This window comes from Mustela erminea, chromosome 3, assembly GCF_009829155.1.
Source record: "Mustela erminea isolate mMusErm1 chromosome 3, mMusErm1.Pri, whole genome shotgun sequence".
In the NCBI taxonomy this organism is placed as follows: Eukaryota; Metazoa; Chordata; class Mammalia; order Carnivora; family Mustelidae; genus Mustela; species Mustela erminea.
In genome coordinates this window covers 14660763-14674096 of record NC_045616.1, presented here as the reverse complement: position 1 = coordinate 14674096, position 13334 = coordinate 14660763, and positions in this window count along the sequence as shown.

Sequence of the window (13334 nt, the reverse complement as noted above, 5' to 3'; positions counted from 1 at the left end):
AAAATCTTAAAAAAGAACAAAACACAAAACACTGCCCAGAGCTCAGTGTCCAGAAGATGCCTTCCGTGACACAAAATTACAGGATTCAACTCTTTCCAGTCTGGGACCAGCCCAACCATGAGCCATGAGGCTGCTCCCATCGTGATTTTGCAGTCTTTACTATGAAATGCCTTCTTCCGTGGTGACCAAACCCTGGCCCAGACAGGGACAGTCTGGGAAAGGCAGGCGGGCCCAGACGGCTCGCACAGATGGGCGCGCAGACAAACAACCTGCAGCCCAGGGTGCCGGCTTGAGCCCCCTGCAGAGAGCCCTGGTCCAGGGACGGCATCAAGAGTCTGTTCCGACAGTCCTTCCTCCGTCCTGGAAGGGAACAGCCTAATTATAACAGCTCCTGGCCTGCACAGCTCTCAGCAGAGAGCAGGCCTGTACTGCCAGATGGGCCTGCTCATTAGAATGGGGAGCGTGGTATTTTTTATGCAAATGAGGGCAAATAAATCCATCAGAGAAATGTGAACAACAAACACGATCAGGAGCGTGGACTTGGGGGGTCCTCACTGAGAGGAGAGAGGAGAGAGGAGAGGCTGGGAAATGTCCTGCGTAACCCCCACCCCCACCCACGCCTCGGAGGATTGCCCCTAGGCACTCTCAGCTCCAGTGCTCTGGATTTGCCTGCCCAGGCCACTCAAGAAGGAAACTGAGGCCTCCAGGGCCCCATCCAAGGCCAAACACAAGGGTACTGGCTGGTCCTGGACAGACCTGCCACCAGGGACAGAGGACTGTCAGGGGAGACCGGGAGGGCACTTAGAACCAGACAGAGGGGAGGTCAGGCACACAAATGTCTAGCCCAGATCCAGCAGCTTGAGCGACCCCAGCATATGAATGGACACTGGTCAGGCATAGACAGTCATCAAGGGGCCAGGGAAAAAACCACCAGGGTGCAGACAGGGCCTGTCCAGATCTCCCGGACATCTCCAAGACACAACTCAACATATTCAGCCTTGCCCCAGGATAGGAATTCCCTGCTCCATTCCCTGCCCCATCTCTCAGATGGTCCAGATCTGGGGATCTTCTCAGACCCTCTCTTACCCTTCTCCCATGCCCATTTCTGCCCACCCCAACGTTCCCCCAGCCCAGCTCCTAATTATGATCTCAGCAAGCCCCCATGCTTCTCCATCTCTACCACCTCCTCTCTGCCCCCAGCGTGGGCACATCCCAGTGATGGACCCCAAGCCCTCACCTCCCTTGGCCCAGAATGTATCTTTTCAATGAGACTCAACCTGACCTCCCCATTGAATACCAAAACCTGCCTCGTCATTCCCCTTCGCCTACTCTCCTTTGTCTTTCTCTTGCATTCATCACATTCTAGCACATTAAATAATATATTCATTGATCTTGTTTAATGTTTATTACCTGCCCTCCCCCAATAAAACGTGAGATCCATTAGAGAAGGGATCATTGGTCAATTTGATCTCTGATGTGTCCCAACTGCCTTAAATAGCACTTTTACATGGTGTTACGTACTAAATATAATGCATATTCTTTCAGTGAGTGAACATGAAATGTCCCATGACTTCCCTTGTAATGCACACCAGGTGAGTACAGACAGGGTCTAACCAACTCCCCAAGCTTGACTTAGGAGGCAGATTAACAGGGTGTCATCTAGTCAAAAGTGGCAAACTCAACTCAAGATGACTTAACAAGGGACGCCAGGGTGGCTCAGGTGGTGAAGCGTCTGACTTCAGCTCAGGTCATGATCTCAGGGTCCTGGAATCGAGCCCCACGTCCGGCTCCCTGCTCAGCAGGGAGCCTGCGTCTCATTCTCCCTCTGCCCCACCCTCCAGCTAATGCTCTCTCTGTGTCAAATAAATAAATAAAATCTTTAAAAAAAAAAAAAAAAGATGACTTAACAAGAAAACCTCTTTGTTGGCTCATGTAACTGAAAAATCTAAGAGTAACTGGCTGAAGGCTTGGCTGGATTCAGATGAACAAATTGAGGCTGTCACTGCTAGATCCTGCCAGCGCTGGCTTGAACCTCAGTGAGGCTGTTCATGTGTGATCCCAACAACTTCAGGCCAACTCCCTCCTTGCTCAAGCCCACGAGGGAGTTACTCTTTAAATAACCCTAAAGTCCCTTGCAGGGCCTGGCTTAAATCAGGCGAACAGCATCCCCTAAGCCCCCACCCTGAGCCAATTGTCATGCTCAGGGAATGGAATACAGGCCTGGCGCGCTGGAGTCAGCTTGAACCACATGGAGTCAGATGGAGAACAAGCTGTGATCAGTAGGGGCCACAGATGCTGAGCAGGCATGAGCTGCTGTCCACACCTATGCATAACAGCCCCCAGGCAGTCTGGTCAATCCCAGTGCTGACAGCACGAACCTGAAGAATGACCTGTCTCGCCCCCCCCAAAAAAAAAAATATACCAGAGCTCCCCTCTCACCAACCCAGGCTCCATCCAGATAAGAGGTATGTGAGATAGTCAACATGTCAAATATCCCCTTAAGCAGACTCTGGCCTCACTTGTGATGGGACTTTCTATGCATTCTCCTGACTTACCCTCCACCAGCCTCCAAAACCAGAACCCATTAAGTCGAAACTAAGGAGGGTCACAAACATCACCATCATGCAACATCATTCTAGAAGTGGAAGACCATGCAATCAGACATGAGAACAGAATACAGAGTTTAAACATTCAATAAGAGTTGATGGTATTTGTATATGACACCATTACAGACTTAGAACACTCAAGAGAATGGACTGAAGAAAAAAAAAAAAAGAAAGAAACATAGCAAGGCTATTCAGTGAGCTATAAAATTTATATCCAAAATTTATATCCAAAAATTCTGTCCTATAATTTGTTACAGGAAATAGAAACAATGCCAGCTAGATTATGCAATTAAAAAAACTATATCATTCACAAAAAAGGCCAAAATTTTTTTAGCTGGGAATAAACTATATGAAAAAGAAATTATTAACATGAAAGAAGGCTTGACTGATTGGACATATCTTATTCTTGAACACAATATTGATACAAAGTCTAAAGATGTTCTACCAGATTCCAGAGTAGCCCCCCAAAATTCGCATCCTCCCCAAAACCTCAGAATGTGACTTTATTTGGAAATAAGATCGTTGCGGTTGTAGCTAGTGAAGATGAAGTCATACTAGAGTAGGGTGGGTCCTTAATATGAAACAACTGCTGTCCTCATAAGAAGAGGGCAAGAGACACAGAGATGCACCCAGTAAGAACACCATGTGACAGTCGAGGCAGAAATTGGAGTGATGTATCTACAAGTCAAGAAATGCCAGGAATTGCCAGTAACCACCAAAAACTAAGAGAAATACATGGAACAGATTCTCCTCTAGAGACTTGAGAAAGGACAGTGCCTGCTGACATCTTGGTGTTGGACTTTGGGCCCCAGGACTGCAAGGGAATAAATTTCTGTTGTTCTGAGCCACATAGTTTGTAGTGATTGGTTAGCACCGTCCTAGGAAACTAACGCAGATATCCATTCTCCCCCATAGTAACTTGAAGCTTAACCCAATCCCAGTCAAGGTCCCAACAGGATTCGGTTAGGCTCCAGGTTGGGTTGGGTGTGCTTTCCTTTTTTCGGTTGTTTGTTTGTTGTTTTTTGTTTAGGGTAGTGTGTTTGTTTGTTTGTTTTTTTAAGATTTTATTTATTTATTTGACACAGAGATAGAGCACAAGCGGGGGAGGGGGGTGGCAGGCAGAGGAAGAAGCAGACTCCCTGCTCAGCAGGGAGCCCCATGCAGGACTTGATCCCAGGACTCTGGGATCATGACCTGAACTGAAGACAGGCGCATGGTAGTATTTTGCTTTATTTTTTCTTCACTTTGTTTTTGGAAAGGAAGATATTTAAAAGTCTGCCCAGGGACGTCTGGGTGGCTCAGATGGTTAAGTGTCTGCCTCCAGTTCACATCAGGATCTCAGGGTCTCCAGACAAAGTCCCACATGGGGCTCCCTGTTCAATGGGAAGTCTGCCTCTCCCTCTGCCTGTGCTTCTCCCCCACTTGTGCTCTCTCTCTCAAATAAATAAATAAAATCTAAAAAAAATACAATAAAATGAATAAATTAATTAATAAAAGTGGGTCCACAGACACAAACTCACAAATACAGGGGTTAAACCGATGGCTGTCAGAGGGAAAGGGAGTGGGGGATGGGAAAAGTGGATGGCGGGGTAGTGGGAGCGGCAGGCTTCCAGTTACAGAATGAATGGGTCACAGGAATGAAAGGTACAGCATAGGGGACATCATCAATGTAATACTGTTCTATGATGACAGATGGCAGCCACACTTGAAACACAGCAAGGACTGGACTCAGGTCCCCTCAACCCTGACCACAAGAACAGCAACAACAGAAGCTATAGCTCATGCCTGTTGGGTAGTACATTGCGGGGAAATGCAGAGGGATGGGGCTTACTGAGAGGAAGATGCTTACTACAAAGACTGGCAAAGCCTGGACCAACCCAGTGTATGCCCAGAGGGACCCCAGCACTGAACTTTCACCGACTTTCCCCTCATTATAATACTAAAACTCACACCCAGGGGTGGAGATTTCACATGCAAATGAAATACGATGTATGAAGCAGCATGTTCTGTAGACTGCGCCTGCGCACCCACTTCCTGGGCTTCCCCACCCCACCCCGCCCTTCATGCTTATACGTCACTCCTTTCCTGCCTCAATGCCTTTAAAACGTCCCCTCACAATTGTTTGGGGAGCCAGCGCAACGCCTTTGTCTCCCTTCAGCTGTACCTGTTGCTCCAATAAAACCTTGCCTGGGCTTCTATATTGGAGGTCCAGCCTAGTTGCTACAGCTGCTGGGTCCAAGGACCCCAATCCAGGAATACACTTAAACTGAACACAGCATAACATAGACACGTTATAGAATATGGTGTCAAATCACTCTATTGCACACCTGAAACTAATGCAATATTGGCTATCAACTACACTTCCATTTTAAAATAAAATAACATAAAAGCTGGGGAGGCAGGGATGGGGGGAGTCAATCTATCAGAATAGAAATTAAGTTTTACCCAGGAAATTCTTGAAAAGCAAAAGTAACAAAGCAGGACCAACACGGGCTCTCAGGGATGTGAGGAATCTGTGTGGGATACTGCTAGCAAGAGAGAGGGTGGGAGGCAGAGGAGGAAAGTCATAAGTAGTCCAAAGTACAGGTAGGATGTACATTTACGGTTCAGTCAGCAAATCCAGATCATTCAAGAAAAGGCACTGAGACACCTGGAAAGGGGACGAGCTAAAGATAATACAAACAAAAATTAATGCCTAGCAGAGCAGTACTCCTTTCTTTAAAATGAAGTCCTGATGGGTCAAACATTTAAAGATAAATGATTAAAACAGAAATGTCCAATTCAAGATGGTGAGCCATATTCATTTCATACCTCCTAGTTTCCAAAGAGTTAAGAAATGGCAGGAGAAAACAGCATTTTCAAATGTGTAAGTGTCCCCCAACAACAAAATAGAGAAAAGGAGTCTGATGCTCTTGGTGGACCCTATAGGTTGAGGAATTTCTGGGAAACAAGAAGGCAAGGGGGCTCCCACTTGCAAGAGAAATCAGAACAGAACCATGACACAGTGAGGGGAGAATTTATTTTCTCTCCAAACCTCCGGGGTGCTTCTTGCAAGGGGATCCCCAACACTCAAATTTGTAGGAGACCCAAGTCCAAGGATTCTCCGAAGGGGTGCCTGGGTGGCTCATTTGGTTATGGATCTGACTCTTGATCTCAGCTCAGATCATGATCTCAGGGTCATGAGATTGAGCCTTGCATTACTTTAAAAAAAAAAAAAAAAAAAAAAGGATTCTCAGAGATAAAATCCAGTGTTCTAATAAGAAAAAAATACCACTAACAAATAAAATTTTCTTTCCATCTTCTAAGCCATTTTCCACTTGTGAAGATTTTACAAAACTGAAGCACACTCAGGAATTTCTAAAACCCAAAGGCTTTTTGTCCAAACAAACTAATGGAGAAGACCTACTATGTCCTACGAGACACCAGGTAAACCACCATAGGGCTCCCTGAGTATATACTCAAGCCCCACCATGTACCGCACACCACGTTATGCCCCCAGCTCTTTCCAAGAGGGAAATAAACAATCAGGGAGGATGCAGGGTTGCCCTGACACCCCACAAAAGACAGATCCAAGGACGCCAGACTAAAGTCAGACAAGGCCCAAATTCCCTTCTCCTCTCTTCCTACACACATACTTTTCAGAGAGTTTGTAAGCTTTTGATTAGCTCTCCTTCCAGACCTTCCCCCGCAAGGAGCATTTCTGCAAAAATGGAATCATCATCCTGACAACATCGCTGAGTCTGGCCGAGTCCTGCTGATGTTCCTGCAGGCTGGTGTGTGCTTTGAGTTGGTTCCAGAAGTTGTGAGGGATTTTTCACTTATTGCTTCCTTGGCCCCTTTCGGGCGACCTGCAGAAACAGAGCTAGCCAGGTGGGAGTCAAACACGCTGCCCTTTGCTGCACTGTTGGAGACGGGCTTTCCATGTTCTGGAGAAATGGGAGGCCAGACCCCCCTTCCCGGTCCTCATCCCATGGGCAGCAGGCTAAGGAATACACACAGCTGGTCGCCACAGCAGAAACAGCCACAGCAGACAAACCTGGAGACGTCATCCCCCCTTGTTGTTAAAATTAAAGCAACATCAAAGTTTCATTTCACACCCACTGAGTTAGCAAAGGGAAGGAAGGTTGTGTGACAGGCCCTGATTCCAGCAAGAGTGTAATGAGCCAGGCCCACTCCTACACACAGATCTATTGAGCCTGACCCTCCCCAAGGCCAGAGCCTGGGACCGGGATGCTCCCCATGTCCCTCATCTACTCAGGTCATCTCTGTTGCTTGCAATCGCAGAGTTCTGACTGCCACGGGGACCCAACACAGAGATGTTTGGTACATCCTTACAAAACTAGACATAGCCTCAGCTTATCACACAGGGTTTACTGAACTTTCTGATAATAACACTAATAATGGCATATTAGCACAACAGAAAGGAATGGGGCCTTAAAATGATAGAAAGACTAGCGACGTCTGAGTGGCTCAGTCGGTGAAGCCTCTGCCTCCAGCTCAAGTCATGATCTCAGAGTCCTGGAATCCAGTCCTGCCATTGGGCTCCCTGCTCAGTGGGAAGCCTGCTTCTCCCTCTGCCTCTGTTGCTCTCCCTGCTCATACTCTCTCTCTCTCAAATAATAAAAAAAATAAAATCTTTTAAAAAATAATAAAATAGGGATGGAGCAAGATGACAGAGGAGTAGGAGAGTTAAATATCATCAGGTCCCAAATGTTCAGCTAGATAGTTATCAAACCGTTATGAACACCAACAAAATCAACAGGAGATCGAAGAGAAGAAGAACAGCAAGTCTAGGAAGAGAAGAGTGACAACTTTCTGGAAGGTAGGACGTGTGGAGAAGTGTATCCAAGGCGATACTCGGGAAGATAGACTGCAGGGGGAGGGGCCGGCTCCCAGCAAGCGGTGGAGCAGCGGAGCACAAAATCAGAACTTTTAGAAGTCTGCTCCACTGAGGGACATCACTCCAAAGGCTAGGTGGGGGGTGGAACCCTTGGGGGGGCAATGTGGTCTCGGGACCCATGGGGTCACAGAAAGACTAGGGGTGCCAAGTGTGGCAGAACTCCCAGGTTTCAGAGCAGGGAAGCCAGCGGCAAAGATGGAGTCAAGGGGGGCTCTCACCTCGGGGTTACCTTAACCCGTGATCTGATGCAGAGTCAGGCCACTGCTCTTCAAGCAGAAACCCACAAGTAGCAGATCTGGGGAGACCGCCCTGGAAGAATGGAAGGAATCTGCTGGGTTTGGAGACTCCAAATGGGGCCATGTGCCAGAGACAGAAACACTTGGTCACAGGCTGGGTGGGCTTGGAGCAAGGTCAGAGACCAGGGAGATGGGAGTGATTGAGCTCTTTTCTCCAAGGGCGCACTGAGGAGTGGGGCCCCGAGCTATCGACTCCTCCAGGCTGGAGATTGGGAGGCTGCCATCTTCATTCCATCCTCCAGAGCTCTACGAAAAGTGCTCAGGGAACAAAAGGTCCAAACCCGTTCCGATTGCTTAGCCCAGCCCCTGGAAAGGGTGGGGCAATTCCACCTTGGGCAAACACATTTGAGAATAACTGGCAGCACTCCCCTCCCCCAGAAGATCAGCAAGAACATCCAGCCAAGTCCAAGTTCACCGATCAATGAGAACTACAGAACTTTAGAGCTATTGGAATGTAGCGCATAGAATTCAGGGCTTTTCCCTCCTGATTCTTTAGTCTTTCAAAGTTAATTTTTTTTTATTTTATTTTTTTCTTATTCTATTTTTTAAATTTTTCCTCTTTCTTATTTTAACGTTTTTTAACTATTTTATCTTATCAATACATTTTTTAAAAGTCTTTTTTAATTTTCACTGTTATATTCTATCCTTCATTGTATTTAACCTTATTTTTTGTATACATATAGGTTTTTCTTTCTTTAAAATTTTAGGATACAGTTTTTTCTAACAGATTAAAATATGCCCTTAATCTAGCACATGGCTTTGTTATACTCTCCAGCCAGATCATATTCTTTCCCCCTTTATTTTCTTTTTTCAACCAACTTCTTCTCTTATCAATTCCTTTGTTAGAATCTTTTTTAATCTTCATCTTTACAGTCATATTCCATTATTCCATCCCTTCATTACATCCCTTCATCAGGTTTACCCTTATTTTTGTATATATATAAGTTTTTCTTTCTTTATAATTTTGGGAGGCAGTTTGTTCTAACAGACCAAGATACACCCCAAGTCACGTGTGTAGCTCTGTTCTATTCACCATATATATATATATATATATATATATATATATATATATATATTCCCCTTCCCCCTTCTCCTTTCTTCTTCCCCTCCTGATTTGGTTAGTGTATATTTTTCTGGGGTCGTGGCTACCCTTTTAGTGTTTTCTTTTCTCATTCATTTATTTTTTTTTAAGATTTTATTTATCCATTTGACAGACAGAGATCACAAGTAGGCAGAGAGGCAGGCAGAGAGAGAGGAGGAAGCAGGCTCCTCTCTGACCAGAGAGCCTGATGATCCCAGGACCCTGAGCCAAAGAAAGAGGCTTTAACCCATGGAGCCACTCAGACGCCCCTCTCATTCATCTATTTTTATCTGGATAAAAATGACAAGGTGAAAAACTCACCTAAAAAAAAAAAAAAAAAAAGAAGAACAAGAGGCAGTACTGAAGGCTAGAGACCTAAGCAATATGGACATTAGTAACATGTCAGAACTAGAGTGCAGAATGATAATTATGAAGGTGCTAGCCAGGCTCCAAAAAAAGCATGGAAGATAATTAAGAATCCCTTTCTGGAGAAATAGAAGATCTACAATCAAACCAAGTTGAAATAAAAAAGCTGTTAATGAGGTGCAATAAAAAATGAAGGCTCTGGGTGCCTGGGTGGCTCAGTTGGTTAAGCAATTGCCTTCAGCTCAGGTCATGATCCCGGAGTCCCAGGATTGAGTCCCACATCGGGCTCTCAGCTCCAGGGGGAATCTGCTTCTCCCTCTGACCTTCTCCTCTCTCATGTTCTCTCTCACTGTCTCGCTCTCTTAAATAAATAAATAAATAGATAGATAGATAGATAAATAAATAAATAAATGGAGGCTCTTACTGCTAGGATAACTGAGGCAGAAGAGACAATTAGTGATATAGAACACCAAATGATGGAGAGTAAAGAAGCTGAGAAAAAGAGAGAGAAACAACCACTGGACTATGAGGGGAGAATTCAAGAGATGTGATACTGTAAGACAAAACAATATTAGAATAATTGGGATCCAAGAAGGAGAAGAAAGAGAGAGGGGGGAAGAGGGTATATTGGAGCAAATTATAGCAGAGCATTTCCCTAATTTGGCAAAGGGAAATGTATCAAAATCAAAGTATCAAAATCCAGGAGGCACAGAGAAACCCCCCCTTAAAATCAATAAAATTAGTTCCACACCCTGTCATCTAATAGTAAAACTTACAAGTATCAGTGAAAAAGAGAAAATCCTGAAAGCAACTTGGGACAAGAGGTCTGTAACATACAATGGTAGAAATATTAGATTGGCAACAGATCTATCCACAGAGACCTTGCAGGCCAGAAAAGACTGATACTATATATTCAGAGCACTAAAAGAAAAATATGCAGCCCAGAATACTATACCCAGCTAGGCTTTCATTGAAAATAGAAGGAGAGATAAAAAGCTTCCAGGACAAATAAAAACAAAAAGAATTTGCAAGCACCAAACCAGCTCTACAGGAAATATTGAAAGGGGTCCTCTAAGAGAAGAGAGAGGCTGAAATAACAGACCAGAAAGGAACAGACACAGTATACAGTAACAGTCACCTTACAGGCAATATGGCACTAAATTCACATCTTTTAATAATTACCCTGAATGTAAATGGGCTAAATCCCCCAATCATAAGACACAAGGTATCAGAATGGATAAGAAAACAAGACCCATTGATATGCCGCCTGCAGGAAACTCACTTTAGACCCAAAGATACCTCCAGATTTAAAGTGAGGGGGTAGAAAACCATTTACCATGCTAAAGGACATCAAAAGAAAGCTGGGGTGGCAATCCTTATATCAGATAAATTAGATTTTGAGCCAAAGACTATTATAAGTGATGAGGAAGGACACTATATTATACTTAAAGGATTTTTCCTACAAGAAGATTTAACATTTTTAAATATCTACGCCCCTAACATGGGAGCAGCCAATTATATAAACCAATTAATAACAAAATCAAAGAAACATATTGACAATAATACAATAATAGTAGGGGATTTTAACAACCCCCTCACTGAAATGGACAGATCATCTAAGCAAAAGTTCAACAACAAAATAAAGGCTTTAAATGACACACTGGACCAGATGGACATCACAGATAAATTCTGAACATTCCATTCCAAAGTAACAGAATACACATTCTTCTGTAGTGCACATAGAACATTCTCCAGAATAGATCACGTCCCGGATCACAAATCAAGTCTCAACTGGTACCAAAAGATTGGGATCATTCTCCGCATATCTTCAGACCACAATGCTCTGAAACTAGAACTCAACCACAAGAGGAAAGTTGGAAAGAACTCAAATACATGGAGGCTAAAGAGCATCCTACTACAGAATGAATGGGTCAACCAGGAAATTAAAGAAGAATTGAAAAAAAATCATGGAAACAAGTGAAAATGAAAACACAACTGTTCAAAATCTTTGGAACACAGCAAAGGCAGTTCTGAGAGGAAAATATATAGCAATACAAGCCTTTCTCGAGAAACAAGAAAAGTGTCCAGTACACAACCTAACCCTCCACCTAAAGGAGCTGGAGAAAGAACAGCAAAGAACACCTAAACCCAGCAGGAGAAGAGAAATAATAAAGATCAGAGCAGAAATCATGAAATAGAAACCAAAAGAACAGTAGAACAAATCAACGAAACTAGGAGCTGGTTCTTTGAAAGAATTAATAAGATTGATAATCCCCTGGCTAGACTTATCAAAAAGAAAAGAGAAAAGACCCAAATTAATAAAATCATGAATGAAAGAGGAGAGATCACAACCAACACCAAAGAAATACAAACAATTATAAGAACATATTATGAGTCACTATATGCCAGCAAATTAGATAATCTGGAACAAATGGATGCATTCCTAGAGACATATAAACTACCAAAACTGAACCAGGAAGAAATAGAAAACTGAACCAGGAAGAAATAGAAAACCATTTAAAAAAAAGAAGAAGAAAGAAAAAAACCTGAAATCTTGCCATTTGCGGTGACATGGATAGAACTAGAGGTTATCATGCTAAGTGAAATAAGTCAGTCAGAGAAAGACAATTATCATATGGTCTCTCTGATATGAGGAATCTGAGAGGCAGGGCAGGGGGTCTTATGGGAGTAGGGAGGGAAAAAAATGAAAAAAATGGGACTGGGGAGGGAGACAAACCATAAGAGATTCTTAATCTCTGGAAACAAATTGAGGGTTGCTGAGGTGTGGGAGAAGGGATGGGGTGGTTGGGTTATGGACACTGGGGAGGGTATGTGATATGGCGAGTGCTGTGAAATGTATAAGCCTGATGATTCACAGACCTGTACCCCTGGGGCAAATAATACATTATATGTAAATAAATAAATAAATAAATAATATTTATTCCTTTACAATCTTTCATTTCTACAACGTCCATATCAATCTTCCTCACCATGTTCTCCCATGTTCTCAATGGCCTCAACTACACCGTCACTGGGGCCACCTTGCCACTCTGTGTCACAGCCTGCTTCCATGCCAGGCTGTGAGCTTTCCAAACGTCAAGACCTCACCATTCCTGTCTGAGTGCCAGGTCACCAGGGTGGGGCTGGCTGGACTGTCACCAAATTGGATGAGTCTGTGTTGACTTCAAAGAAGAATGTCCTTGGGGCGCCTGGGTGGCTCAGTTGTTAAGCATCTGCCTTTGGCTCTGGTCATGATCCCAGGGTCCTGGGATCGAACCTCACATCAAGCTCCTTGCTTGTGTTCCCTCTCTCACTGTCTCTCTCTGTCAAATAAATAAACAAAATCTTCAAGAAGAAGAGGAAGAGGCAGAAGAAGGAGGAGGAGAGGAAAAATGTCCTTGGGGATACCTGGGTGCCTCAGTTGGTTAAGTGGCTGCCTTTGGCTCGGGTCATGATCCCAGAGTCCTGGGATTAAGTCCTGGGATTAAGTCCCACATTGGGCTCCTTGCTCCAAAGGGAGCCTGTTTCTCCCTCAGTCTGTCTGTGTTTCTCTCTCTCTGAAAAATAAATAAATAAGATCTTAAGAAAGAAAGAACGAAAGAGAGAGAGAGAGAGAGAAAGGAAGGAAGAAAGAAAGAAAGAACGAATGAAAGAAAGAAAGAAAGAAAGGAAAGAAGAGAAGAGAAAGAAGAGAAGAGAAGTGAAGTGAAGTCCTGGCTTTCTCAGGCAGTGCCTGGGAGGCAGAGAGTGGGTGTGGAGAAAGCAGGCATGAAGGAAAGAACTGGTAAGGGGGCACCTTTCCACCTGTGCACAATGCCCCTTAAGCCTTCCCATGGGACATAGCCCATGCCCCCTACACTTGGTAAATTAGCTGCTCAGGAAACAGCACGTGTAAATTAGCTGCTCAGGAAACAGCACGTGGTGGGCTGGAGGGAACACCACCTTCTTAGCTATTCATGAAGTGCCTTTATGTAGCCCTCTTTCTTTCTCCAGAGGTATTTGGCAGGAGGGACTAAACAGATAAGGTCTGAAAGTTAAAACCGGTTCCCACTAACACTCTCCCGACGTCCTTTGGATGCTATCGC